Genomic DNA, 6,052 nt, shown 5'->3' on the forward strand with positions numbered 1-6,052 from the left:
CTGTCCTGAGCCCAGGGGCGTGGACGCCGGCCCTGGAGAGCAGAGAAGGGGCTGGGGAGAGGTCCCCCAGGCCAGCGGCACGTGGGGACGCCAGCGCGGAGGAGGCACCCGCACACCTCCTCCGTGCGCACAGGGCCGGCACGAGAGCACCCCGGGCAGGACACCCCTCACCCTCAGCCACTACCCCCCAAAAGTAATGCTGGCTGCTCCCTCCCCACCCCCAGTGCTGTGATCCCCCACAGTGGAACCCCAGCCCGAGACCCCCTCCCCCCTTCCCCCCACACACCTGAGTGCCTTCCGCAGAGAGGGCCACTCGGTGGTGGTGAGCTGTGCCGGGCTGGGGCAAGTGCGCCCCGCGTTCCCCCTCGCAGAAGCAGGGCCTGGCCCCCACCCCACCCGCCCCCCACCCCTCTTCTTCCTTCACAATGACATGGGAGAGAAGAGGCTTGGACCTCCAGCCCCCCATGAGCATTGACGCTGCTGACTCCATTGCTCTGGACACAGGCTGGCTTTGCGTGTGGTGTTGCATCTGGTCATCTGTGTAAAGCCACCAGACATGAAGGAAACACGGGGAATAAAGGAGAGGCGCTTGTGTGCTGTGTGGCCCGTGTTGTCTTTTTCACCACTGCCCTGGAGTCTTGGGGGGGAGCAGGCTGGGCACCCCAAGGGCCCAAGCTTCCCAGTGTCTGATTCCCACCCCTCCCCCCCACACCACAGCCTGGGCTCCCTCAGGGAACCCTGGTGAACACTCCAGAAGCAATCATCAGGAGCTGGGAATGTGGCTCAGCAGTAGAGTGCTTGCCTAGCATGCATGAAGCCCTGGGTTCCATTCCTCAGTACCACGGAAACAGAAAAAGCTGGAAGTGGTGCTGTGGCTCAAGTGGTAGAGTGCTAGCCTTGAGCAAAAGAAGCTCAGGGACAGTTCAAGCCCCAGGGAAGAAGAAAAGAGAGAGAAAGAGGAAGGAAGAAGGAAGGAAGGAAGGGAGGGAAGGAAGGAAGGAGGAAGAAGAGGAGGAGACGACGATGACAACGTCGTCTGAACATCACACACACCGGAGCATTCAGGCTTGGGAGCTGCCATGGGGGGAGGGGGACACAGCCATAGCATAATGAAGGACCCCGGTCCGCAGAGGCTTCCTTCAGGCCCTGGATCCTGACCAGAAACGTCAGCGTAGTGCAGAGAGGTCACAACGGCCACGTTCAGGATGCCCCTCGAGCCTCGGGGCTCCCTCAGGCTGTGGGGGGAGGGCAGAGAGGGCACAGTGGGCAGGCATCCTGAGCACAGAGCCCAACCTCCCCTCCAGCCCACGGGGGTCACAGGTCACCACCTGCCGCCCAGCTGAATCCCTGCCCCCACCCCCAGACCCCCCTGGACTCCTTCACCATCATAACTCACGGGCCAGGAAACCCTCCGGGGTTCCTTTGTCTTTATGCTAGTCAACCCCCTGAGGGACCCACTGCACTCAGGATGAGACCCCCTACCCCAGTCCAAACAAGGCTCCCACTGGCGCCTCCCTGTCCTTCAAATCTCCACCAGGTGGACCACAGCTCTTTACCCATCTTGGATGAGCCAGGCCAGGCCCCAGGGCCTTGGCACCTGCTGTTCCCTTGCACTGGTCAGCTTCCCCTCTCCCCACCACACACACACTGCTGTTCCCGCCCATCCTCACTCCAGTGTCACCTGCTCAGAAAGCCTCCCCCACACCCCCACCCTTCATGTGACCCTGTGGGCTGTCTTCACACCAGACATGAACGGAAGGACACTGTGGCGGGAAACGCTTCTGCCTGTCTGACCCATGTAGGCCCAGGGCCTAAAGCAGACCTGGAACTGATGAATAACTCTCCAATCAGGGCTTAAACAGCCAGAGATGTGACCCCCCCCCACACACACACACACACACGCCCTCAGCAATCATGTGAACCTCTCTCTGAGGCTGGGAGGGAGGGCGGGGTCACAGTGGCGACTGGACGGCAGGCAACTTGAAGAGCAGAGAGCCCGGCTACCTGACCACAAACAGCCTCAACCTCCCCCCACACACAGCAACCCCACCCCCACCCCCCGCCCAGTGACAAAGAGTTAACCGGGCCGCCTAGCGACTCCAGATGCCTAAACTCTCAGCAGTGGCTTAGCGAAAGGCTTGGGTCCAGACGGGCACTTTGTCAGGCCATGGGGCTCACTGAAGGCCTAAAGCACCATCGCATCTGACCTTCCCCCTCCCATCCCCCTGCCTGCCCCCCAGTCAGTCCTCCTTACATGGGGCAGGGGACCCCAGAGCAGGAAGGACTAGAAGCCAGCCTGGGGGGGGGGGAGGCGGCAGCCTAGAAGCATCCTGGAGGAGGCGGAGCCTGAACCAGGCTGCGGATGCAGGTGGCCTGTTGCTAGGAGACGGTGAGTAAGGGGAGGGAGGGGGATGATGCGTGTGTGGGCGGGGCTAAGGATGGGAATAGAGGAAGGACAGGTCTGGGGCTCCTGTCTCCAAGGTCATCCACACAGCACAGGAAGTCACTGGGACCAATCACTGCAGTCTGCCCCCCCCCAAGTGTGGGCAGAAATAAGTCCCAGGCGGGCATTCAGGAAAACCTCCCAGCAATCGTGTCTGCCTTCCCCCCCCATAACTGCATCCATTCTCTGGTTGCCCTCTGGGGTTTTGGATTGTAAGGCCCATCTGAATTTTCAGTAAAGCCTAGTGGCTCGCTCACACTACTAGAGCCTCCCATGAAAATGGAAAGGACCGTGCTGGGAGTTGAGATCCTGGACACCAGCAGCTGCCACGCTTTCTTTTTTTTTAATGAGCAAAGTTGGAAACAGACTCTTGCACATCCATGTTCACAGCAGCCAAAAAGTGGAAACAGCCCAAGTGCCCTCTCTGGGTGGGTGAACGGAGACAAATACCATGGCCTGTCCATACAGTGGAATACTAGGCAACCATGAAAAAGGGATCATGACAACACCAGCTGCAGCATGGAGGGACCTTGAGGCACGGTGCTCAGATAGCGGGTACAGGACATGCACTGAAGGACTCCACCCCCAGGAGCTCCCAGCTCCAAAGACAGGAAGCAGGACGGGAGCAGGGGAATGAGAGAGCTGGTGAGCTGGCGTTGATGGGGGAATGAACTTCGGTGTGGGACAAGGAAACGTCGAGGGAGTGGCCACGGCATGACCACGTGAGTGGGCTCAATATTACTGAATTGTGCACTGAAACATGGCTGGAGCCGGGAGTGGTCAGTTTTGTGTCCATGATCTCATACACACACACAAAAAAAAAAAAAAATCTGAGCAGGCACCAGTGGCTCATGCTTTGTAATGCTAACCATTCAGGAAGCTGAGATCTGAGGATCAAAGCATGGAGGTTCGAAGCTGGCTCAGGCAGGAAAGAGACTATGAGACTTCAATTAACCACAAAAAAGAAAAAAACTTGCAAGGGCTCTAGCCTTGAGAAGAAAAAGAAAAGAAAAGAAAGGAAGGAAGGAAGGAGAAAGAAGGAAGGAAGGAAGGAAAAGGAAGAAGGAAAGAGCCCAGAAACAAACATCTAGGCCTTAAGATCAGGCCCTAGAACCAATATCAGAAGAAGGGGGGGTGGGGAGGAAGAGAAGGAAGAGGAGGAGGGGAGGAGGAGGAAGACAGGCCAGAAGCTGTCCCTTCACACAGCCACACACGTAGTCTGTAGCCTGGCCCTTGAACATATTAGCAGTGGGTGTGTGGGCAAATTCCCTTTCCCTCTCACTCTAAACTTCAAACTTGGGGTGAAGCCAGTTCCCTGACCTTGTGGGGTGGGGAGGGGAGACTTTGGCAACAAGGTGCGCTTCCAAATACTCCCTGCTCAGAAAGGTGGGTCTGGCGTTCAGGCAGGAGCAGGGCCGGCCAGCAGCATGGAAGGCAGAGCAGGGGGGGAGCACAGTGGTAGAGTCCCTGCCCCGGTGTGCCAGGCCCTGCACCAACGGGAAAAGTTAAAAATCAGAAAAAGGAGCCCGAATAACACTATATTTCTCTCTTGCTGCTTTGTAATTCACACACACGCACACACACACACAATTTCAAGGCACAGAAATATTTCTTATAGCTTTAATAATGAGGGAGAATAACAATCAATGTATTAAACATGGGAAAAAAGAAAAAGGAGACAGGCGCCGGTGGCTCACGCCTGTCATCGTAGCTGCTCAGGAGGCTGCGATCTAAGGATCACGGTTCAAAGCCAGCCTGGGCAAGAAAGTCCATGAGACTCTGATCTCCAATAAACCACCAGAAGATCGGTAGTGGTGCTGTGGCTTAAGTGGTAGAGCACTCACCTTGAGCTGAGATGCTCAGGGACAGCGCCCAGGCCCAGAGTTCAAGCCCCCCAAGTGACAAAAAAAAAAAAAGTAGGCAAGGTAATGCTACTTGGGATGGAGAGATGGAAGGTTCCAGCTCAAAGCCAGCCGAGGCAGTAAAGTTTACCAGACTCCATCTCAGACATTGGCTGGAGTGCCCCACCTGCCATCCCCAGCAGCACAGGGAACACAAATAGAAGACTGAAGCCCAGGCTGGCCCAAGCATAAAGCCCTACCTCAAAAGTAACCAACGCGGGCTGGGAAGGTGGCTCAGTGGTAGAATGGTTGCTTAGCACGCATGAAGCCCCAGGTTCGATTCCTCAGTTCAACCTAACAGCAAAAGCTGAAAGTGGCACTGTAATTCAAGTGGTAGAGTACAAGAGAAGCTCAGGGACAGTGCCCAGGCCCTGAGTTCAAGCCCCTAGAACCGACAAAATAAAAATAGAAAGATAGGTGACAGGCCATGGCTCCGGTGATGGTGAGTAGTGACCACAGGAAAGTGGTCAGGAAAGATCTCTTAAACAAGCTACAACTATGATGAAGGTGCTGGCTTTGAGAAGGGGGGGGGGGGCAAGTACACATAGGAGGAAGGCACGGTATGTGCAAAGGCCCTGGGGCTGGGCCCTACCGGAGCATTTGAGGGGAAAACAAGATGGAAGCTTGTGAGGCAGGAGCAAAAGGAAGGTGGGAAGTGGAGGCAGCCAGAAGCAGGAGGAACTGGGGGTGAGTGGGGTACGTAATGAGCCCCAGTCCAGAGCTAGCCGGGGCCTAAGCTAGAAATCATTGAGATCAGAAGTACAGCCATAGCAGACAGCTCTTGCCTGGGCTACTTTTGAACCACGACCCTCAGATCCCCATCTTAAAAAAAAAAAAAAACTCAGACCACAGCTGGGAGGCAAACAAACAAAGCTGCATTTTCCTGGAAAGAGCCAGAGCCGCTTCCTGGACCGGGGAGTCCCCTGGCCTGGGAAGAGCAGCTAAATTTAAAGGCGTGCTAACTGGGGCACACAGATCCAGAGGAGCTGGAGCGAAGGCTCGGCTTTCATCAAACCACTCCACCGGCTGTGGCCACCCCGCCCCGCCCTCCAGGTTCAGAAAGCTCTGCCAGCCCAGGTGGCTCACGCCTGTAATCCCAGCTATTCAAGAAGCTGAGATCTGAGGATGGCCTGGTCTCACGGGAGGCGTGTAGGGGGCAGTGGGTCACCAGGGCAACGCCCTGTCGGGGTCCAAGACAGATCTGTGGAGCCACCTGACTCAGCAAACAAAATAGACTTTCCACTGGGAACCGGAGACACTGGAGCCCTGGTCCTCCTGGCTGAGTCTGGGGCAATCCTGGTGGTGGTTTGTTCTCTGTGGGTTTTGGTTTTTTTCCTGGTGTACTTTGATTTGAACTTGGGGCCTCACACTTGTGAGACTGAGTCTGACACTCAAGTCTCTTGAGCCAGGCCCTGAGTCCTCTTGCTTTCAGTTTGTTTGTTTTCCAAGTCAGATCTCATTCTTTTGCCTGGCACCAAAGATATTACTTAGGGTGGGGGAGGCTTTTGATCCCAAAAGCTGGATAACTCAGGCCTGAAAAGGATTAAAAAAACAAAAACAGGGGCTGGGAAGTTGGCTCAGTGGTAGAGCACTTGCCTTGCATGCCTGAGGCCCTGGATTCGATTCCTCAGCACCACATAAGCAAAAAGAAAAAAGCCGGAAGTGGCGCTGTGGCTCAAGTGGTAGAGTGCTAGCCTTGAGCTGAAGA

The sequence above is a fragment of the Dipodomys ordii genome, unplaced genomic scaffold (assembly GCF_000151885.1).
Source record: "Dipodomys ordii isolate 6190 unplaced genomic scaffold, Dord_2.0 Scaffold64, whole genome shotgun sequence".
Classification (NCBI taxonomy): Eukaryota; Metazoa; Chordata; class Mammalia; order Rodentia; family Heteromyidae; genus Dipodomys; species Dipodomys ordii.